Raw genomic sequence first — 12275 nt, 5'->3', positions numbered from 1 at the left:
ACAGGCTGAAGGGCATGTCACCCGAGAGAAGGATGCAGAAGGCCCAGAGACTGCCTAGTCAGTCCCAGTCTGCTCTCGCCAGCCCGCTCGGTGGCTCCCAAGTGACCATTTTCAGTTCTGTGATTTGATTGCTGGAGGGCTTCTAGAAGCATTCCCTTGCCAGCCCCACTTCACTTGTCACCTTTTCAGCATTACTCACAGTGAGAATGGTGTGCACATGTACAAGGTGTGGGCTGGTGGTGATATCCAACAGTAGCTGGTACTGAGCCCGCCCGTACCTAGCCATAGCTCTGCAGTGAAGCTCAGTTCGGTTGTATAAGGAATGAAACTTGAAAAATTAAAAATTTGGATTAAAATTTAAGCTTTTTCCACACTCTATCAGTCCACCATGCATTGAGAGACAACGTGGTAATATGTGAATTATGGAAGATTAATATTCCTTCAAGTTAACTAGGCATATCCTTAAAACTACAGTAATTCAGATAAAAACAAGGAATGATAAGCACACATACAATATTCTGTTTATATAATTTCAGCATGAATCTGTTGTCCTCAGTTGCTCTAACGTTGAGATAAATTACAAAAGCAGCTGGGTAGCACTGTGTTGCCCATAAAGCTTAATGAAAATAATATTCTTACGAACTCTATGGCAGTGTGTAATGGTCCTATGACATCAATTTTGCATGAAAGATTTCTGTGCCACCACTTTCTATATTGGACATACAGCTGAGATACTTGGAGTTTCACGTAATATAATGACTAAACAAATTTATTACTAAATACAGAATTCACTTAACAGGTATAACCTTAACCATTGTGTGACATATTAGAGTTCATGCCTCTCGATACTGCATCAATAGCAATTATGATCCTTCTAGAATATTATAGTTTCTATTGCACTGTGGTACAAGACAAGGGGCTTGAGACATAAGGCGATGAGTTGTCCCATTGGTATTTAAAGTTGACAGAAGTGAACCACGTGTATGTAGAGTATGGAAACGAGGTATATAATGTCACGTGCATTGGTAATGGCTGCCACACACATGCCGGGCACACACATGCCGACAGAAATGGAGGAGTGAGAAGAGGTGGCAGTATGTCTTTGCTTGGTTAGCTTACCACAAATGCAACACCTGTGTGCTAGACCATATGTTCTCACTGTGTAGTCTGCTGCTTGTAGCAAGCTTTCACAGGTGACAGATGGTGCAAAATAAAACAACTTCAAAAGTAACTTACGATTTGTAATTATAACTACCCGTGTAACTGAAACTTCCTGGCAGATTAAAACTGTGTGCCCAACCGAGACTCGAACTCGGGACCTTTGCCTTTCGCGGGCAAGTGCTCTGCCAACTGAGCTACCGAAGCACGACTCACGCCCGGTACTCACAGCTTTACTTCTGCCAGTACCTCGTCTCCCACCTTCCAAACTTTACCTGTGTAACCATTTCCATTATCTTGCTGCTGCTAATGAAGGTAACATTACAAATACACCAACATAAAAAGGGCATTCTAATACTTCTGCAGATCATTTCGACATTATCTCCCAGGAGGAGTGGCATCCCTATTTCTTCACATTTGAATACCTGCTGGCCAAAACATTATAACCCTAAAAATGCAATTTTTTCAGGAGAGAAGCAAAATGGGTAAATAAGCAAAATGTTTGTGAATGCTTATTCTGGCATTGGTAATCAGTTTAAATGAGTTCACTGGTTATTGAGCTACTGTGCAATAATTTTGACAACGTGCAACTTTAAGTATGAGAGATGATTATTGGATGTCTGTGCAAAAATCTTGTCACCTTAAAAGAAGTAGCACATTTTTATGGGTTACAATGTTTATGCCACTGAAAATATTTAGCTTTTTAATACTATTTTGTTGGTTTTATTCTGTACAAAAATAATGAGACAGAAACCATACTTGCAATCTGCATTGTTAGAGCTTCGCATTGTTTAACAGATTTCACTGAACACTAGAAATAGTGTTGCAAAAGAATGTTTCGCAATGGTTAAGCATTACATTAACACTTAACTTTATCTTTAGGTGCTCTTAAAAAGCTCAATATTTGTCAGGAATATATCTACGTCTAGCAGATTAGATTTAGTTTCTACAGATACAGACAATGGGTCTCCATACAGTCTGGATAGGCAATTTGAACTGATTATCACAGGCTGCACTGTAATGTTGTTTTTACCGCTACATAATTTTGCTATATTTGCGAAGCACCAAGGTTGCAAGTAGGTGTGACTCTGGCGGCACTGAAGCTCTGTTGGAGAGTCTGAAGATGTCTTTATTCAAATATGCTCCATTTTGGATCCTTGCAGATTTGCTTTTCAATAGTGCTCAGATCACTGAAATTTTCTGGCTGGATGTAAGAGACAAAAACAAGTCATTTATCTTGCAGTTGCTGTTACATGGACTCATTCAAATGGCTCCTACACAAGTTTGTTCTCTTGTTTCTCTCATTTAATTCAAAATCTCAACCACAAGGCAAAAAGCTAAGCCCTGTGATTATAAACTTTTGCTCAACAGATGGGAAATACTTCAGGTTCAGCAGATATTGATGAAGAACAATAGTTTTCCAGTTATTGTTCTGTCCTGTACATTGACCTGACCACACCACTGAAGTGATTTCTTCACCTGACTTTAGCACTCAAAATTATATACAGTATTTCAGGAGGCAAGGCATAATTTCTGCTGATCTGTGTCTGGTAATACTTTTATGCCATACAAACATCCATGCCATATTGCCACTGTGTAGTGCTTCGAGAATTTTGATGCCAGTTCTAGAGACCCTCAGCTTTCCGCCGTCTCGAACACCCGATATTTTATGTACGAGAGTGAGAGATGGGAGAGTGTCTACCTCGTGCTGGTTTTCTATGCCCGCAGGGTGGATGTGTATCAAGGTCTGCTTGTGTCTGTGTATGTGCGGATGGATATGTATATATGTGTGTGTGTGTGTGTGTGTGTGTGTGTGTGTGTGTGTGTGTGTGTGTGTGTGTGTATATACACCTGTCCTTTTCCCCCCCTAAGGTAAGTTTTTCCGCTCCTGGGATTGAAATGACTCCTTACCCTCTCCCTTAAAACCCACATCCTTTCGTCTTTCCCTCTCCTTCCCTCTTTCCTGATGAAGCAACCTTCGGTTGTGAAAGCTTGAATTTTGTGTATGTGTTTGTTTGTGTGTCTATCGACCTGCCAGCACTTTTGTTTGGTAAGTCACATCATCTTTGTTTTTAGATATATTTTTCCCACGTGGAATGTTTCCCTCTATTATATTCATATCATTAGTATGTTAGTTAGTTAGATAGTTAGTTAGTTATGTGTTCCACTGGTCAGTCTCATGGAAACTGTTATGATGTGGAGTGTGTCAAATGCATAAGAAATGTACACATGATTTTTCTACAAAAAAAAAAGCTTAAAAGTTTTATTACCTATCCCATTCCCTTAAATGGCATAACATGCGTATATTTTACCTATAGATTTATTTATTCCTGTTCAAGAATTCATCTATGGTACAGGAGGAGTTGTCAAGGAGATATATTTCAATTTATTTTTAAAACTGTTACTGCTGTCTATCAGACATTTTATTTCATCTGGTAATTTATCGAAAAGTTTTACAGCAGCATATTTTATCCTTTTCTGTGCCAAAGATAGGTTAAGTAGAGGATAGTGCAAGTCTTTCTTTCTTCTGGTACTGTGATAATGAATGTCACTGTTGTTTTTGAACTGGTCCATGTCACTGAGAACAAATTTCATTACTGCATAAAAGTACTGCGAGGCTGTTGTAAGAATTCCTAACCTTTTATAGAGATGCCTACAAGATGTGTGACTATGAGTCCCACACATTATTCTAACCACTTTCTTTTGAGCAGTGAATACTTTTTGCCTAAGTGTTGAGCTACCCCAAAATATTATTCCGTATGACACCAGAGAGTGAAAGTATGCAAAGTATGTTAGCTTGCTAATTTCTATATCCTCAAATTAGCAATTATTCTGATTGCAAAAGTTGCTGAACCTAGTCACTTTAGGAGATCTCAAATATGAATTTTCCAATTAAGTCTCATCTATATGTGCACCCAAAACTTAGTTTTCTGTACCCTGGCTATAGATTTCTGTTAATGTGTTATATTTATTGAAGAAACTGTACTCCTTGTGATAGAAAATTGGATGTACTGTGTTTTTTCAAAGTTCAGAGCAAGCCCATTCACAGAAAACCAATTAATAACTTTTCCAAAGACCTTATTTGTATCATTTTCTATCGGACTTTCTTTTACTGGATTAATAATTATGCTTGTATCATCAGCAAACATTGTCAGTTCAGCATCTTGTTTCACATAAGAAGGGAGGTCAGTCACATTAGTCAAGAACAGGAGGGGACCCATGATCGAACCTTATGGAACACCTCATGTAATTTCACCCCAGTTAGATGAAATGGGGATACTTCCTTAAATCACTTAATCTTTATAAAGAAACTTTTTGCTTCCTGATCTGTAGATATGACTCAAACTACTCATATTATGTTTCATTTATACCACAGAATTGTAATTTCTGTATCATAATGTCATGGTTCACACAATCAAATGCTTTGGATAAGTCACAGAATATTCCTTTTTGTGATGTTTTACTATTTAAAGACTCGTGTGGGCAGTGAGAATGTATATTGCTGTTTCAGTAGAACAGCATTTTTGAAATACAAACTGTGATTTACTAAGTATCCCATTACTGTTGAAATGGCTAACCACTCTTGATTACATTACTTTCTTGACGATTTTTTTGAAAATGCTGTAAGCAAGGATACTGGCCAGTAATTATTGACATCTGTGGTGTTCCCTTTTTTGTAGAGAGGCTTGATAGTGGCATTTTTCACCTGTCTGGGAAAAACCTTGAGTTAGTGATGCATTACAGATGTGACTCAGAACATCAGCTGTAACCACACCACATTGTTTTAATAACTTGTTAGAGATGTCATCTACTCCAACAGAACATTTATTTTTCAAATATTTAATAATTTTCTTTATTTCACAAGAGGCTTTTACATGAAAATTAACTGACAAGGATTTCTCAAAACTGACTCTTCCATGTACTGTTTGGCTTTTTCTTTTGAACTATTCTTACCAGTTTCTTCACCTACACTTAAGAAATGGTTGTTGAATACATTAGCTACTTGTGTACTGTTGGTTAAGATGGTCTCATTCTCTTTAATAGTAATACTACCTACCCCAGTGGTTACTTTTCATGTCTCTCTTCTAACAACATTCCATATTGATTTCATTTCATTGCCTGAGTTGTTAATTTCATCTCTAATATACATATTTTTTGATTTCCTGACAACTTTTCTCACTATGTTGCAATAATTTTTATAGTGTAAAATTACTTCTAGGTTGTTACTAATGCTTGCTGTCTCATACAGTTTTCTTTTTCTTTCTGAAGACACTTTAATAGTTGTAGTAATCCAATGTTTCTTTGAAAACTGTTTGGTGTTACATTTAGTAATGTTCAAAAAGGGATATAAATTTATCAAGAAATATGTTGCATTTATCATTAGCATTTGGCTCATTATATACATCTCCTCATTTAACATTTCTTAAACTTTATTTGAAGTGCTCTATAGATACTGGGTTGACCAGCCTTTGTGCATCATCGTCTGATAACCCATTTATCAGTGGGAAAGCGCCTGTTAGTTTTACATCCTGTTACTGTACAAATACATTATCAAATGGTGTACTACTGTCTTGAGCTATATGTGTAGGGAAGTTGATCACTGATTCTAAGTTATATGTCATTAGTAACACTTTTCCTATCAAAATTACTTAGGAAGTTTACATTGAAATCACCACAGATTAATAACTTGTTCTTTTTGTCTGACGGACAGCATAATAGGGAGTCAAACTTTTTTATGAATAGCTCCCAATCTCTTAATGGGAACCTATGAACTATTGCTAATATCAACACTACATTCTCTAGCTGTAGTTCACATGCACAAACTTCAAAGTGCTGATTGACACAAAATTTGCTTACTTCTACAGTTTTATACTTATAACCTTGCTTTGTATAAATGGCAACTTCTCCTTTATCCATGCTAGATCTGCAAATGTAAGATGCTAAATTGCACCCATTGATACTGAATCTTTCCATCCACACAGGTACATGGTGTTCAGACAAAGTATATCAATCTCATTCTTATTTTTGAGACCATCTAAACAAACTAACAGATAATTTACTTTATTTTTTATTCCTCTGATGTTTTGATTAAGTAAATTGATACCAACCTTAGCTTTATCCCTATTTTGTGTATATGAAGCTTTTTTATTCTATTTTTCTTGATTTTTATCTGTCTGGACTTTGGCTTTAACCTAAAAAACCTGTCTACCTGGTCCAATTAATCACAGGGATCATCCCTTGTGTGACTGTGGCTCCCCGTTACACTATATGCTAGTAGAGAAGCTAACTTATCTTTACTCTTCCTATTTAGGGGCAGGCTATGTGTAGTGTATCCCCACCTACCAATAGCATCAACTGGAACAACACTTCTGTGAGATTTTTCTGATGTCTGGAGCATCCTGTTCAGCTCAGTGTTAACATGCCATACAGTAGTGCTTACCCCAGGCCAATCATGGTGCTGAAAGGCCACCTTAAACCCCACATTTGTGTGCCCAGTTTCTGCTCCTATTTTGTCCAGGTCACTCCTAATACTATATCTCGGATTCATAGCTTTCAGCCATTAAGGCCTTTGTCAGCAGTAGACACACACACACACACACACACACACACACACACACACACACACACACACGTACACACGTATGCAGTCTCAGAGAACTGAAACCACACTGCAAGCAGCAGCACCAGTGCATGATGGGAGTGGTGACTGGGTGGGGGTAAGGAGGAGGCTGGGGCAGGGAGGGGGAGGGATAGTATGGTGGGAGTGGCGGACAGTGAAGTGTTGCAGTTTAGACGGAGGGCAGGAGAGAAGGTGGGGAGGGGGGAGGGGGTAAGTAGCAGAAAGGAGAGAAATAAAAAGAAATTAAAAGACTGGATATGGCAGTGAAATGATGGCTGTGTAGTGCTGGAATGGGAACAGGGAGGGGGGCTGGATGGGTGAGGATAGTGATGAAGGTTGAGGCCAGGAGGGTTACAGGAACGTAGGATGTATTGCAGAGAACGTTCCCAGCTGTGCAATTCAGGAAAGCTGATGTTGGTGCGAAGGATCCATATGGCACAGGCTGTGAAGCAGTCATTGAGATGAGGGATATCATGTTTGGCAGCGTGTTCAGCAACAGGGTGGTCCACTTGTTTTTTTGGCCACAATTTGATGGTGGCCATTCATGTGGACAGACAGCTTGTTGGTTGTCATGCCTACATAGAATTCAGCACAGTGGTTGCAGCTTAGCTTGTAAATCACATTATTGGTTTCACAGGTAGCCCTGCCTTTGATGGGATAGGTGATGTTAGTGACCGGACTGGAGTAGGTGGTGGTAGGAGGATGAGTGGGACAGGTCCTGCATCTAGGTCTATTACAGGGCTATGAGGCATGAGGTAAGGGATTGGGAGCAGGGATTGTGTAAGGATGGATGAGTATATTATGTAGGTTTGGTGGATGGCAGAATACCACGGTAAGAGGGGCGGGAAGGATAGTGGGCAGGACATTTCTAATTTCAGGGCATGACGAGAGGTAATCGAAACCCTGGCGGAGAATGTAATTCAGTTGCTTTAGTCCTGGATGGTACTGAGTTTTGAGGGGAATGCTCCTCTGTGGCCGGACTGTGGGACTCTGGGAGGTGGTGGGAGATATGTTTTTGTACAAGGATGGGAGGGTAATTATGGTCAGTGAAGGCTTCAGTGAGACCCTCGGTATATTTAGAAAGGGATTGCTCATCACTGCAGATGCGACAACCACGGGTGGCTAGGCTGCATGGAAGGGACTTCTTGGTATGGAATGGGTAGCAGCTGACAAAGTGGAGGTATTGGTGGTGGTTAGTAGGTTTGATATGGACAGATGTACTGATGTAGCCATCTCTGAGGTGGACAGCAACATATAGGAAGGTGGCTTGCACTGGTGCCGCTGCTTGCAGTGTGGTTTCAGTTCTCTGAGGCTGCATATGTGTATGCAAGTTGTATATGCAAGTTGTGTTTGTGTGAGTGTGTGTGCACGTGTGTATGTGTGTGTACTGCTGACAAAGGCCTTAATGGCCGAAAGCTATAATTGTGTGAATCTTTTTGTTGTGCCTATCATGACTCAGCATCTCCGCAATATGATTTACTAACTGAATTTCTAAAGTTTTTCAACAGTTTCCCTTTTTCACCCTTTGCTTGCTACCTTTCCCAAGCATCATGTCTCTTTTTCCTCCTGTAGCCTACATAATTCCAAATTTGCATTTTCTAATTCAGCCTTAAGGGCACAAATTTTTGCCTCCTGTTCAGAAATTTTTCAGTCCTTTCTACATAACCTAGATTACCATGGAAGAACCTCATTATCTACCCCTGTTTCCTTGCCACTACATTTGCCCCATTGAAACCATAACCTACAGTCTTCACAGAACACCCACCTCCTTCAGATTTCTACAGCAACCACCACATTTGTCACACATGGTTTGATAGAAAAATGTACACAAAAGCAGAGAATAACTTGGCACAAGAGCACTGAGGTTTCATAGCAGTAACTAAATGCTAATGTAAACAAACTTTTAAACTTACTTTCGAAAGTTTTAACTAACTACCTAAAGTCTATATGACAGACACAAATTAATTTAACTTTGAACTGCTAACTCTAGTAAGAAAAAATAAAGATCTACACTCACATGAAATTTATGCCTAAAATGTAAACAAAACTAATGAGTATCAGCCTTTACGAAATACTTTCTTTTCTGTCTAAATATGCTCAGAAAAGCAAAACATTCAATAGACAGCATAGCAAAGAAGTAAATACACTAGTCTAAAATGTAATATTAACTAAATTAGCTCTTATGTAAATATCAATCACTTAGCTTAGCGAGAGCTTTGTGGACGTGCATCTGCTAGAGATTGAAATAAGAAATACATGAAAATTGAAATACAAGGGTTGACTCTTAAATAATGGCAACTATTCATTCACAACTGATACAAAAATTTACATGTTTGCACTTGTTACTGTCCTTCAAAATAGTCACCACCATTGCTTAGGACCCGTTGACAGCGATGTGGAAGGTGTAGTATACCGTTAGCAGAGCCTGTTCTGTTGATGGTGTGAATGGAGTGATCTACTGCCTGTCAAATCTCTGAAACATTGCTGAAGTGAATGCCGTGAAGTGTTTCCTTCATCTTTGGAATCAAATCAAAGTCACAAGGACTTAAGTCATATTACTGTTCATTTTTGGAGCATCACCTGTGACCAACTTTGCAAAAGAAGTGGCAAAACTTTATGCGCAATCCACCCATCATTTTGTATGACAATGCATGGGTGCATACAGTGCAAGCTGTGGTTGCTGTGTTCAGTCGATAGGACTGGGAAGTAGTGTACCATCCACCACACTCCCTGGACTTAAGTCATGCTTGCTACTCGGAGATTACCGAAGGAGGTCGGACATAATTGTGCATCCGCAATTAATGTGGTGGATTCATTGCCCATCAAGGCAAATGAATTGAATGAATGTGAAGTGCGTGTTGGTTTGGACATGTCCAAAAGAACAGACACAACCCAGAATCTGCAGCTGTGATACATATTATGTGATACATAATGGATTTATTGCCCATTGAGGTGAAGCAGTTCTGACTGCCATGGTGTCTGTTTCCTCAGATATGTCCAAAAGGACAGACATCATGTAGAATCAGCAGCTATGACACATATTATAAAGAAGACCTACACATTGATTTTGCCAAAATCTGAGAACCAGTTCTTAGTGTTGTAGTTCTCAGGGGCACCCTGGCATGCGCTCTGTGTGAGACATCCCTGTGCATCTCTATAAGTCACGGCTCAGTTACCTAACTCAATAAAGAGCTGTAGGCTGAAGTGCAGTTATCCGGGTTGCCTCTGTGCAGTTGCCCCTGCAGTGGCACTAGTTTTACATTCCACTGTGGGTGATTGTTCACACTGAAGCAGGTTGTTGCAGTTTCGGTAAGGCACCATGAGCCTTTATAAAGCATGCGACAGCTGTGGGCACTGGTAGTCTGGATTAGGCTGCTGCACAGGAAATTGCTTTGAACTACTCACGAGATACATCATTTTAGGGTGTTTGGCACTCACACACAGCTGTTTACAAGGCCATTGATGACACTGAAATCACTACTCGGGACAAGGAAAAAAATGAAGTGAAGGTGAAAGGCACCGCATTGCATGTTGTCCTTGATGGTCCTTGTGCTTTTGCAGGTGGTATTTTGGATTTTTCACTTGTGAAGGATGATTAATTTAGTCATGGTTCTGGATGGCTTACTGTGGTTACATTCGAGGTGGAGGTATTGAGAGTATGTATCACATAATATGTATCACAGATGTGGATTCCATGTGGCGCCTCTTCTTTCAGACATGTTCAAAGGAACAGATGCCACGCATTCATATAATTGATTTGCCTTGATGAGCAATGAATCCATCACATTCAGTGTGGATGCACAATTATATCCAACCTCCTGTGGAAACCTCCAAGTACCAAGTATGGAGGAAACGGACAGGGACTGCAGATAGATGGCACTAAGTGGGAATGTGGGTCAGCCGAGATAGTTCATGCAATTGTGATAAATGCTGTGTCTAGGTGGTGCAGTGATGAACGCAACTGCTAATAAGCAGGAGATCCCAGTTTCAAATCCTAGTCCAGCACACATTTTCGTTCATTATCGCTGATGCCACACAAAGCCCTGATGCAACTGATATCAATAGACTCTTCCCTTCCCTTTCCTTTCTCCCCACTCCTCTTTCAATTTACATATTATGTGTCACTGCTGCGGATTTCGCATGGTGCCTGGTCTTTCGGACATGTCTGAAGGAACAGATACCATGCATTCTTATAACTTAGTCTGTGACATAAAGGGGAGTGGGTTGCAGATCAATAGCACCCACATCAGGGGTGGTTTGCATACTTAAGTCAATTTTGGGGACAGGTGGCAATTCCTGTCTTGCCCACAGTCATTCACCTAATTACTGATTTCTTAACTTAAGATTTTCAGCTTGTTTTTATGGATCATTAACAAGACCTTTACTTACTCCCCCTGGTGCACTCCATATTGAGAACGTGTGGAGGGCATTTTGTGCACACAAAGCAAAAAGTTCAAAGGCACTTAATGTGGCATTACATGCGAAGGGTGACGGCAGCAATAATGCACGTGGGAAGTTACGAATCACTGGCACTTGGCACTTGCCTGCTTGTGGCATGGATTCAGTGGTGGCTGCTGGCTGCAACGGTGGTAAGGAACTAACTTTAGTAACTTTACTAACTTTATCCAATCCGTAACTACTTATCATTTGAAGGGAAGGTATATAAACAAATCTGTAGCACAGCCATGAGCACCCATATGCCACCCTCCTATGCCAACCTTTTTATGTGCCATCTAGAAGAGACTTTCTTGGCCATCCTAAGCACAAAACCCCTAGTCTGGTTCAGACTCATTGATGATATCTTCATGATCTGGACTCGGAGCTAAGACATCCTATCTTCATTCCTTCACAGCCTTAACACCTTCTCTCCATTATGATGGCTCCGTCTGCACCTCTGTCCACATTGAACCCACTACAACCACCAACAATACCAGTATTTTGACAGCTGTCACCCCTTTCACACCAAGAAATCCTTACCATAGAGCCTGGCCCTATTTGCAGTGACAAATAGTATGCTGAGGGTCTCACCTAGGCCTTCACAGATAGGCATTATCCCCCAGGCCTGATCCGCAAACAGATCTCCCATGACATTTCTCCCCCCCCCCCCCCCCCCCCCAACAAGAAACAGCCACAAAAGAGTGTCGCCTGCATCACCCAGTATCAACCCCGGACTGGAACAACTGAACCACATCCTTTGCCAGGGCTTTGATTACATATCATCAAGTCCTGAAATGAGGTACATCTTACCTGAGATACTTCCCACCCCTCCCAAAGTGGTGTTCCATCACATACCCAGCCTCCACAACATCCTTGTCCATCCCTATGTCATTCCCATTCCCAACCCCTTGCCCGTGGGAGACCCAGGTGGAAACCTGATTCTACACGGTGTCTGTCCTTTTGGACATATCAGAAAGAACAAACACCATGCAGTCATAACTGATTCACCTCATTGGGCAATGAATCCATTATGTATCACATAATATGTATCACAGCTGCA

This window comes from Schistocerca americana, chromosome 4 (genome assembly GCF_021461395.2).
Source record: "Schistocerca americana isolate TAMUIC-IGC-003095 chromosome 4, iqSchAmer2.1, whole genome shotgun sequence".
NCBI classification, from domain to species: Eukaryota; Metazoa; Arthropoda; class Insecta; order Orthoptera; family Acrididae; genus Schistocerca; species Schistocerca americana.
This window is presented reverse-complemented; position numbering follows the sequence as displayed.